Below are 13,168 nucleotides of genomic sequence, written 5' to 3'. Positions count from 1 at the left end.
TTTTAATCATTTTGTTCAATATTAGTATTAGAATTTAATTCTATACTAATATTTTAATTCTATTGAATTTTAATCAGTATTCGATCTGCTACGCTATGGCAAAAAAAATTATTAAAATTGTCAAGGCTTTCAAATTATTTATAGTAATTGTTGTTTTTTTAATTAAATTAACTTGAATTTAGTTTTTTTTTAGATGCAAAGTATTAATTATGTTTTTGTTTTTATTACTTACAGGTTAGTTCTTCCGCTTGTCCTAAAACGTATTCAAAAGGCTTACGGTATGTTAAATTAATAAAAATAATTTTAATATAACTTATCATATTAATGTTTTTTGAGTCTACTGAACATGTCTGTCTACAAGTAGGTAAAATAACAATAACTTTAAGAAACATAACATTCGACGTAAATTTAATGAAAAGAAATATTTACGGTGATTAAAATATTTCCAGACTTTTACATCTTATATATGTATACATGTTTAATACTGCTCTTAAGCATAAATAATCATTTCCTTTTAAAATAAACTATAAAATATTTAATATTTCGAGCACAAATTCTGTAACGCCTTAATATATGCAATTTTTCGTATTTTATTCTTTTGTAAATGCTTGTTCTTGATGAAGCTTTAAACAGCGAAAAATTTGAAAAATATTTTTTAATTTTGAAAATTTAAAAAAAGAGTTGATTTTTCGAGATATTTATTCTTGTAACAAATTTTCTTTGAAGAATTCCGGATATTACGAAATATAGGAAACTTTTAAATGAGAATTTAAAAAGAAATTCAAGTTATAATTTATTTAGAAGCTTAAGATTTAGTATTAACTTCAATACTATGAAATTTTACTTTTATCTACTTTTACCTATTAGAATAATTACTACAGTTCCGTTACTAAATATTTTACACAAAAAAACAAAACTATAAAAGTGTATTATTATAGTACACTTTAATTAAATTAATATTTCCACAATACATACATACATATGCAAATATTATGTGGGGTATATACTTATTAAATGTTCAACAAATAATTTTTTATAATTTGAAATTGTGCGCAACAATCTTCATCCTATATATTCTTCCGTCTCTGTATGTTTGTCAATTTTATTTTTACAAATATGTACATTTGTACATGGGTATGAAAATAGAATAATAATAATTGTTTCATTATAGATTTTATAAATTGCTAAGTTGTAATGCTTTAAATAGAAACTGAAAAACAAAAACAATAATAGTTTTAGTTTCTTGGCATATTTTAATTTTTTGTTTCTTTCTCACGCGTACGCAACATTTAAACATTTACTCGATTCTCTCGATTTCTCCTCTCAGAAATAATTAAATGTTGATTTTGCAAACAGACACATCTCAAATTTACTACTTTGTACAAAAATTTAATTAAAAAATCGTACATTTTTGAAAATTAATTAATATCAAATTTTTTAAAAATTTACTTGTCAAAGTATTTTTAAAAACATATTTGGGGGGATTTATCATAGTATAATTATTAAAAAATTTTCTTAAATAATCGTGTATACAAAAGACGAATATTATGTGGCATGGTGTAGATTTTACAGAATTTAAATTACATACTCATAATCGGTTTACAGAATTAAAAATTACATACTCATAATCTAACTGAAGAGGAGGAATGTAAACAAAATGCCCAGCCATTTTATATATAAATCAAAGCGTAAACAAATCAGTAATTTTGTGCATAAATATATAAAACTTCATTTAGAGTTTTAAGTAACCACAATACCATTTTCGTATTTAATATTCTTCCTCTCACAATTCAAGTAGGTTCTGAAATTTTATGTAAAATTTGATAAGACAAGAGATTTTTTGAGAAATTTTTAACCATTCGATTGAACAGCGTTTAAATTTTGCTGTATAAGAATTCCTAGATACTCTAAAGTTGCCAACCATAAATTTGTTCGTTTTATAAATAATTTAATAATATAAAATAAAAATAAATAAAATATTTTTATAATATAAAATGAAATATATTAAAGTTTGATGGGCTTTAAAAACATTCACTTGCTATTTACTTATGATCTCCTAATTCTATTTAATTTTAATTGATTGCAAAAAAAAATTTACACGAATGTGTAAGATTTTTAAAATCAATGCTATAAAAATCGCAATAATCGAGTGTTTTTAATAACAAGAAAACTAAATTAAAATTTTATTTGTCGGGGGCAAGTAAATTATTTTATGGCTAAACAGAACCTAAAGTAAAATAGAAAACCATACATATGTACGAATGAAGCGGATTGATATATTAAATGTGGAATAGAACTACAGAAATCAAGTAAAATATTTTTGATTATAATCTTATTTATAATGTGCATATAGTAAATCGTATTTATTATAATGAACGACGAACTTTAAATGTGAAACCTTTAGTTTCGTCATGAGTTTGAAAATAGGTATTTATGAACATAATATACTTAAATTTTCTGAACATTAATTGTACAATTTTGTAAAATGAAAAACAAAAAATTATATTTGTTTTTTAAAATGTATTGTGAATGTATGCTATGTACAATGGAATTTTTCTACCGTATCACCTTCAAACTATATTCATACATATATCCGACTACATAGCTATTTTAATATACATTTACTTGCAGTAAAGTAGTAAGTAAGTATATAGAAATAGCAAAATTTAGTATTGTTGACAAAGTTGTCAAGAGAATAAGAGACTAAATATATTGTACTATAAAAAGATATATACAAAAGCAAGAAAATATATAAAAAGAAAAAGAGCAGAAAATAGAATAAGCGTGCTGCCTGCCTGCGCTAAGGCTTTTAATATACATAAACACCATAGATATTTCAACGTTTATGTTATATAAATTTATACTTTTTAGCTTTTATGCTATCCTATTAGATATTATGTATATTTTATTCTGTTTTATAATTTGTTTTTTTGTTTTCTTTCGAGCAAATAATTTAAGCACACGATTGAGTGCCGTTGTCGATTTTTAAGATTTTTATGCGGAAGACTGCTATAAAATGAAGACGCTTTACTCACATAATATTATAATATAAAAGTGTATATATAAGAATATTAAAAATTCTGTTATACTATTTTATAAACTTTTATAATATTTAAAAAAAAATCACATGCACGCTTATACTACTTATGCTCTCTCATAATATTCTATTTACGATATTTTGTTTGCACATGGAATGAAAGAATTACAACATTACGTGTCTTTAAGATAAACGTTTACATATGTACATGCAAATAAGTAGGTACATAATTTTTATACATGACTTTGTGACAATAAACTTTTATACGAATGTATTCGTGTATAAAAGTTTATATTTTTAATAATAAATATGAATGTATGTGTGGCCGTGTTTGGAAAAAATTACACGGAAGAAATTTATATTGCTTTATATATATATATATATATATATATATATATATATATATGAAATAAATATATATAACGTGTAAATGGTTATGTACATATTCCTATTAATATTAAAACGAAAACTTATTTAAAATAATATTATTTTGATTTAAAATTGGCTCGTGTCAAGTACATACCCATACTTTTATTATTTCTATAATATTTTAAATTTTGATGAAATTCTAAATTTGTTTTAAACATTAATTTTTATATACATATACATAATGTAAAATGAATATTGTGTGATATTCAGTTTAAAATACATTATGTAAGTTTTATTATTACAAAATCAGGATGTTTTCAAATATAACTTTTGTAAAGTGTATAAAATTTACATTTTTTATTCAAAAAAAAAATTCTCAAATTCCCTTGCTAAGTTAACAAGGTTCGTCCATCTAACCACTTTCGGAGTTAGCATCTCAGTATTGAACCAACACATGGCAAAAGGTACTCTTTTTCGCAAACTTGTATTAAAACTACGTAGCCAAACAAAATTATTCATTAAAATTTTTTTATAATGTCAACTTAGAATAAATCAAATTAAATTTTCTTCCAATTTTTATGGTTTATACATTGTAAATTTTAAAACTTTTCTATTTTAAAAAATTGTGCAATCCTTTTGTTATTATTTGTTTAAACTGTGTAGTGGTATAAGTGTAATAAATATGTGATATTACTCAACAAAGTGGTCATAAAGTTGCTTTATTGTACGATCTTTTAAATTTACATTTGTATGTTACGTGATAGTAGCTATAATTTCAAAGCTATTTTATGCATAATAAATGAATGTTTCATTATAGTTTATGTGGGAAAAAGTCTTTAAAAAATATTCATAAGAAATATGCTTAAGAATATATATATATATATTTCAAATTAAAGTAAAATTAAAATTGAAATTTTGATATCAAACAAATTTTATTTAATAGTACAAGAAGCTTTGGTAATTATTTTGACATCTGTCTTTGACTGAAATTATAAAGAACGAAATTCTAAATTTTTAAATAACTTTCCGAAAATTGTGAATTTAACAGCTAAGGTTATTTCTAACATTTTTCCGATAGCCTAATGAAAGTAAAAAGCAAATGTGAGACTAATCACATTCTTATATAAAAACATACCTTATTGTCGTAACCAAATCAATTAACAATTTGCGGAGCTTTTTAGAAAATTATCACTTTAAGATTAAAGTTCTTCAATAGTGTATTTAAAAATTTATAACATATTACCATTCACGTAATTCTCTAATTTTGGTTAATTATTAGCAAGAACGATTAAGGTGTCGTTTTTTAACACTTTTACGAAAAAAATTCTGAATGTGTTTTTATTTTTATTCTGTCCATTCGTCCATCTTTCCGTGTCTGTTTACAAAACTTCTACACCCAGAATAGAAAGCTGAAATTTTATATATAAATTAAAAAAGAAAATTTTTACCCATTTACGAGTACGACACTCTTTTCGTTTAACGTCATATTTTTGCGAAATATTGAAATTGATTTCAATTCATTTTATATTTTTTTGTCGTTCAGTTCCCAGTGAATAATATTTACATAAATGTACACGATATAGAAATTATTGTATATGAGAATGTATGTAAAGTCTATCTTTTAACAGGATAATAAAAAAAATGTAGTTGCATTGGCGGGAATGAAAATAATTTTATAAAATTTTTGCGTAAAAAATATGATAGAATTTTTTTTTTTTTTCAAATTCATTTAATAATTTCCGTCTGGAATGATTTGATCGAATTTTATGTTGTATGGCAGAAAAAAAGGAAAGCGAAATTGGAAAAATATAAATTCATATTTCATCTTGTATTTACTATAGATTGGCACTTTAGTGCTGCAAGAGTAAATTTTACATTAAGTAACATATAATTTCGAAATTTTCATTAAAAATTGTTGTAGCTGCAAAGAAATGTGTTAAAAATTTAAATTTGGCTTTGTTGTAGCCTACTCCAAACGTTAGTGGACGATGCTCATTTTCAATTCCTACAAATTTGGCAACTTATTATGGCACCTTTAAAGTGAATAAGATAATAACGCACAGAAATTTTAGCATAGCAAAATCGAAACTTTCATTTTTTTAAAACAAACCACGAAAATTGAAGCAAAACGCTGACGAACTGAATTTTTTAACTCGTTTTTCGGAAATCTTTCTTCAATTCGAGCTATGTTGACATAGAGAACTTGAAAAAAATGCATGTATACAATTTATATTGATTATGATATGAAACGAATCCTTTCCAATCTTTTGAGTTCTTGCAATAATTTGAGTAACCTTGCAAAAATTTATCACTCTTTTTCTTCTTACTCAGTGTATTTATATGTGGAAATCGAAAATTTTAATAAATTTTTTTATTCAAATACCTAATATATAATATCTCCATTACTATTTTCTTGTACTACCGAAATTATATCCTTAAGTATAGGAAATAATTAAGACGTAATTAGAAATGAACGGAAAATTAAAATCCTAATTTTATATTTAAAAAAGTTTTCAGTTTAAGAAAAATTTGTTTACTTATTTTGGAAATAAACAAAAGTTATGCATACTCGTATTATAAAAATTGGACTATGTAGTTGTAGACAACAATAAATTATAGAAGTATAAAATAGACAGCAGAATATTAAAATATTTAGAGTATTCCTTGCCTTGTTTTCGGAACTTTTGACATTCACTATACGGTATTGTAAGATTATTTGTAATAAATGGAAAATTAAAGTGTTTTATGAAAAATGCAACTCTCCCAACTGTTGCAAATTTCAGAAATAGCTGATCAATAACAACCATTGGGATTCTTATGAAGTTTAGGTTTTAACAGTATATATTAATACTGTTATTATTAATATGCGAGTGAAAAAGAGTAATTAATTCTGTGGGTTGTATACTTCACTTCCAAAATTAAACCTTTTAAAACTTTTACAATATTATCAAATAATCATGATACTAAAGACTTATATTTTGCAACTTTTAATAGGAATAAGTGATTTAGCATTTCCAAATCCGAAAATTTTGTTACCTTATAGAAGCAGAAGATATCAATTGTATATTAAAATTAATAAATTTGTTAACTGATTTAAACTACAAATTATTATTTATTTCTGCTGATACATAAGTACATCATTGTTATTTTTTTATATTCGGCAACACTAGTTATACTCAGTATAAATAGAATAGAATTCAGTTGATGCTTTTAAATCGAATGCTATGTAGAATTATTTTTTTTTCTGTTTCTACGTTCGTTTTTCGTTGTCGTTCGTTAATTTCATGTACTCCTTGTGCATGACAGTAAAAATATTTCCCCTAGCAGTTGGAAAAATACAAAATGGATTAATATTGGTGAAAGCATTTTTTTCAATATTATAAATGATGAATTTTTAGATGTTTGTATACATGTTCATTTAAAAAATGGATTTTATAAGTAAACTTATATTTTTTTTGCAATTCGTTTCTTCTTAACTTCATTGCTAATAGTATTATTATATTTTTGTATACATTTTTATTATTTGGAAGTAAGCCTTGTTATACACAATATACATATTTATATAACTTATGAATGTGTATGCTCCGTACACAATATTAAACACAGATATAGGTGATTTTATGTTTATACACAATGTTATATTCACATTGTTTTGACATATGACTTACAAATGGCACACATTAAGTTAATTTAATTAAATAAATTTATTAAAATATGTTTTCTTCCCTTATATTATGATACTTCAATTAAATAAAGTGAAAATTTTATTATTCTGGAAAAGTAAATGCTATGTGAATTTATGATTTTTTTTTCTTGCTCTTGTTTTCTCTAAAAAAATTAAATTTAGAGAGCTGGGTAAAACGAATTTGAATTAATTTTTTTTATTTTCTTAGAATCAAGAGTAGTACAAGATAGGTTTGAAATGAATGGGTTGAAATGAAATATTTTGGTGACAATGAAAAACGCGTATAAAAGCATTCCACACACACATTTATTTTCGATTTCATTGTTTTAACTTGGTTGATTTTTAAAAGTTCCCTAAAGGTATGCAATTTAAATACTCCAAAATTATAATGTAGTATTTTTCTTGTTTCAATTTTTGCCTTCAACTACAAATGAAATAAACTGGCAAATCAAGTTTAAGGAAGAAATTATAAGAAAAAGACAAAAAAATCACAACGAAAATTAAATTTTCTACTAATTCTAGAACTGTTGATTCAACTTTTAAGAGTTTTGATTTATTACAAATCTTATTACAAAATGTTCTTCTGTTATAAACGATCATTAAATACCAAAGTGATGTAAATTACTTTACACACGAAGTATGTTTTTACAGTCTGGTTCTCTTTTTCTTCATTTCCTTTCCTCTCTTACAATCCTTTTTTTACCATTTTTTCAACTGACATTTCCTTTACTTTGAGCATTAAATGTAGTTCACCACAAATTTCCATGTTTAAACTTGTTACTTAAAATCATAACAATTATGTTGATCTCTAAAGAAATTTTTTATATAAAAATAAAAAATTAAAAAAGCTTTGCTACGCTCTTACCGTTTTAAAGCATATGTAGTAACTGTTTTTAAATTTTAGTTTTTTTTTATATTCTTACACAGTTGAGTGCACACATAGTTTTATAAGTATAGTTGTATGGGTATATAGTTGAAGGAATATATACATAAGTATAAAGAAAGAGTATACATAAATGAAAAAAATTAAGTGAATGGGTAAGAATGAGTGCCGTGTTTTTAAAACATGACAGCTAAAAATGACAGAGAATTTCAAAGAAACGCATATATTTGGCTCCTGAAAGTAGGCACAAATCTTCGTGTGCTCTGGTAATTGAGAGATTAAATTACTATTTTCTTCTTAATTAAAATATTTGTGAATGAGTTGTGCTCGCAATGAATAACACATAATTTTTTCCAATTAAAAGTGTTTTTAAAAATTAAAAAAAAAAATCTTCCATTTAATTTTAATTTCCCATATATTTTAAATAAACAACAGGCACACGAAACACTCTGAATTATAAAGAAATAATTATTACATAATTTACTTACATCTAATAATAGAAGCAAACATAAGTAAGAAAATCTGATGTGGTCAGCACATAATCGACCGCATTGTGCATTGTCTAGTTAAGTGAAAGTGTTACAGAATATTATAAAAATGCCTGTTAATTACCTCTTTCCAGTTTTTAGGACATTAATAAGCTTATAGTTAACATACCTAGAAAAATGTAAATTTGGCTCTTAGTAGAATTTCGCTTTGTGCTACCCGAATTCCCTGAAATGCTCGTCAGTTAGTTTCGGTAACAATCAGAACTCAAATATCAAATTTCAAGAAATTCTATCAATTAGTTCCGTAGATATAGTGAAAAATGTAAAATCGGCCCGCAGATTTCGAGCCCTGATCTTTCCAAAAAATTTATATGTTCATTGTTTTAATACGAAGAACCTAAATATTAAATTTCAATGAAATCGGTTGATTATTTCTCTTTATATACACAAAAATGTATATTTGGCCCGTAGTAAACGTCCAGTTGCTGACACCTGATTTCTTCCAAAAGTTAGGAGGTTTGCGGCCGGTCGAGAAAAGCTTATATATGAAATTTCAAGCAAATCGGTTGAATAGTTTCTTTAAAATGATCAAAAATGTAAAACAGGCCCGCTAAAAAGTGCAGTTCCCGAGGCCTGATATATCCCAAAAGTTGATCGATCCGTGCCATGGTGGAAATAAACTTACATATAAAATTTCATAAAACTTGAGATACACGCGTGCACACACAGACCGACAGACGGACAAACGGACAGACGGACAGACGGACAGACCGACAGACCGACAGGTTGCTAAAAATAGTTTATTTACACTTCCCTACTATGGAGAAGTGCATTCCCACCGAAAACTCGATATGCAAAATTTGTTGCCATCACATAACCTACCTATTGTATACACAATACGGTCGGTAAAAATAGAAAATGCTTTAATAAGGGCAAAACCTTATTATGTATAATAATTTTAAATGTAATGTATGTATGTATATCTAAATGTACATGTGAGTATACAAATAATTTTTATACTAGGTCTGATCCTTCAATTTTATATAACATTCATAACTAATAAGATATACACATATATAAGTATAAGTATATTATTATTTATATACCGAATTTATCCAACCTGTTTCGTAAGTACATATGTGTTTATTCACATACATAATAGTGAACATATATCTATGTTCCATTGTATATAAGAACAAACCGGCAAACCAGATTATTATATACACTATATTTTTATATGTAACAATTAAGCTTCCCAGTTTTTCTTATATTAGTGGAAGTTACCAAAAGAAGTATAAAACTTTTAGAAAAAAAATTTAGTTTTTAAGAATTTATTTTACAATATGACAAAAATATTTAGCGGTAAATTGCATTTTTATCCTAGCCGCTGAATAATTATTTAATAAATTATTTTGCATTAAAAGTTTCAAATAGTTAACAAGCAATTCTGCAAAAGATTTTGAATTTTTGTTTCATTTTTCTAATTTTTTATTAAAATAGTAAAAATATAAGAAACTGACTAACACATTTTTCGGTTCAAATATTATGAAATTAAATTTAAAGCGATTTGCAAAAAAATATTCGTATTTCTTAAAGATAAACAAGCAATAGGTTTATAAGCTTATTTGTTTTTATTTCGAGGCGTTTTAAAAATCTGGTAACTCTAAATATAGTTGATGTTTTACAATCACTTCCGTTTATTTAAAGTGAAGCAAAATATTTGTTCCGACAATTCCGAAATTCTTAAACTATTGAATTGTTTTAAACAAAATTAAAAAAATAATTTCTGAGAAAAATAATTTCAATGGTAGCTTAATTTACTTAGGAACTCAATGTCATTAGAAAATAGAATTTGATTGGTTCTTGAACACCTTTCTAAAAACTTATGTAATTTCTGAAATCATTGATAACAACTAGGTACTGTGTACCTTTTATTTTATCAATTACTGATCTCAATTAATAATTTTTAATACTTCCTTAAATTATCTTTTAAAAATAAAAATTATTTTTAAATTATTTTCGTAAAAATTTTTTAAAACAAAGAATTTTTGGTTTTTTCTTTCAAAAGTGCTACATGTCATAAAATTACATCTACATTTATTAAATAATTGACAAAAAAAAATTAAAAAAAAATTTATTTTGAAAGTGATGCTATTTTTAATTCCTTAAATCTTATATTAGATTTGCAAATAAAACCAATGATATTTTTAGATATTTGGAAATATTTAATCAAGTAATTGATCAGGCATTATAAGAAATAGAAATTTTTAATACGCATAAATATATATATACATACATATGTATGTTAACCAAACCCAACAGGGTAGAATTTAAATTTTCCAAAAAAATTTTTTCTTATACCTAAAACCCTTCTTGAAATGAAAATGGGTTTGTCGATCCTTTTTACAAAAATTATAATTTTAACACACGTAATCGCATTTTTTATGTGCAAATAAATTCTTTTACTACATTATATCTTAATTTATGTGAATAGATCCTATAAATATACATTCCTATATATACATTGATATTTTATTGTATTTTTTAAGTATATTATTTCGTTTTTATAAGAGTGGTGTAAGTTCAAATTTATGTTGCCATATGCATATTACACAATCTTTTACATATATTTATTTAAAATATGACGGTTTGTTTTATATCTGCTTAAAAGGCTTTTTTCTCTTTTAAGTTTTTATAAGATTCCAAAGTAAACTCTTTTCAACCTCTATATTTTATAATTCCCTACTATCTTTATACCCTTTGTCGTCAAAAACAAAATAAAGAAAAAGGAATGGACATTCGTGAATCCGATATAAACTACGATTATAAAGAGCAAATTTACATTGATATCCATGTAAATACATATGTTTACTATGTAAATATATATATACCTATTCGTATCACACTAAACATTTAAAAATTTGAGGAAGAAATTTTAAATATCGCATTTCCATTTTATAAATACACAATCATATACTTTTTTTACATAATAATGGTATTAAAATTTTTCAAGTAATTTATACATAACCATATTCTGTATGAAATATAACAATCGACAGAGGAAGAGAAATTGAAATGGAATAAATGAAAATTGTATATAAAGAAACATAAAAAACCCCCAACACTCACCCACGAATTTAAGTCAAACCGCATAAATATATTAAAAATTAAAGCATTTTTAAGTATATACTATAATATAGATACACAAATACAAAAAAAATACATATAATATGTACATACATACATTATACTATTTGATATATACATAAATATTTGCTCAATTGTTATATATTATAGTTATATACTGTTATATTTTAAGTACACTTTATCCCGATGGGTATAACATTCTTTTGATTAATTGTTTATTATAACGGATCTTTTTTGTTGATAATGAGATACTTTAACTGTGTAAGGTCCCATCACTTCACTAGTTTCAAATATTTCTTTTTATACTTTACGCTCTTACTTTGTACTTTTGTATTATTTTTATTATGATTGTCATTATTGTTATTATTATTATTTTTATTATTGTAGCAGCACCGCTTTCGATTTTTATAAATACATAATGTAAACCTTTACATAATACATTCATACACAAACTAATATATTATAATGTTTTATGTAAATAACATCACACACTAATATGTAAGATGTATAACAGTATACGTCTGCATATATGAAATTATAAAAGTACGTATATAATAATAATAAGGGAATAATATTTGTAGTTCGGTAAATTTCGTATATTTTTTAAGAAAAATCGTTTTCGTTACAGCTTTTTCTTTTACATAAACACTTTATGTGTTTGTACCAATTGCTTATGTAATATTCATATAATACACATACATAACACATACTTTTACTAACATTATGTTGGGCAATTATATACTTGAATGTACATAGCGATTTTATGTATTATGATAACAATATGAATAAATTAAAGTTGAAAATTTTTGAACATTATGGTTGTATTTTATAAATAAAACATTATACTAAGGGGTGTATAGAGAGTTTGAACATAGTGGGTATCTTTTACACTACATTTTATAACAAGGGATATTTGTTTTTTGTATAAGGAGAAATTTTAATTTAGAAAAAAGGATAACTTACAAAAGTTTATTGTTCCCTTAGTGTTTAAAAATTTTTATGGCATGCGCATCACTTATTTTTTTCTATCTTATATTAAAGCTTTTTAGCAGAAGCTTAAAGCTTAGTATAAAAATAAAAATAATTATTTTCTTTTTATACGTTTTAAATAAAATTCTTTCGAATTAAAAAAATTTTTATAACAGTTTACCCTGTTTATTTTCGTATTTATTTTGATGTTTATTTATTTTAATTGAACTTTTAATTGAATTAAGAGCCTACTTCTGTGTCTCACTTTTTCAGTAACACTTTGTAGTTGCTTTTCAATAAAAACTCTGTTTTTTTAAATATAGAAATTTTTTTTCAATATAGAATTGTTATTTTTTTCAATTAAATTTTCTGATTTTTTCTCAGTACATCAAGTACAAATATTATAATGTCTTAGCCTATATTATAATATTTTTAAGAGGAAATTATAGAAATATGATTAAATATAATACAATATACGATTGTATATTAAAAACGAGATGTAAGAAAAAGCGTTTCTTATTTGAAAATTTTATTACAAAAGTCACTAATTTACTCCTCATTTAAAGAGTAAAGAAGTTAGAATAAAGCCT

The 13,168-nt window shown here is 24.1% G+C and overlaps 1 protein-coding gene across 1 annotated transcript in view; it reads left to right on the top strand.

The window, feature by feature from the left end:
• The window catches only part of LOC129606275 (neurogenic protein mastermind), a 73,023-nt gene that overhangs the window by 49,807 nt on the left and 10,048 nt on the right, over positions 1-13,168 (top strand). The window lies entirely within an intron of this gene.

The sequence above is a fragment of the Condylostylus longicornis genome, unplaced genomic scaffold, assembly GCF_029603195.1.
Source record: "Condylostylus longicornis isolate FDR11 unplaced genomic scaffold, ASM2960319v2 ptg000018l, whole genome shotgun sequence".
NCBI lineage: Eukaryota > Metazoa > Arthropoda > Insecta > Diptera > Dolichopodidae > Condylostylus > Condylostylus longicornis.
Note: the sequence above shows the minus strand (reverse complement) of the source record. Positions and strands in the feature narration are given on the sequence as shown.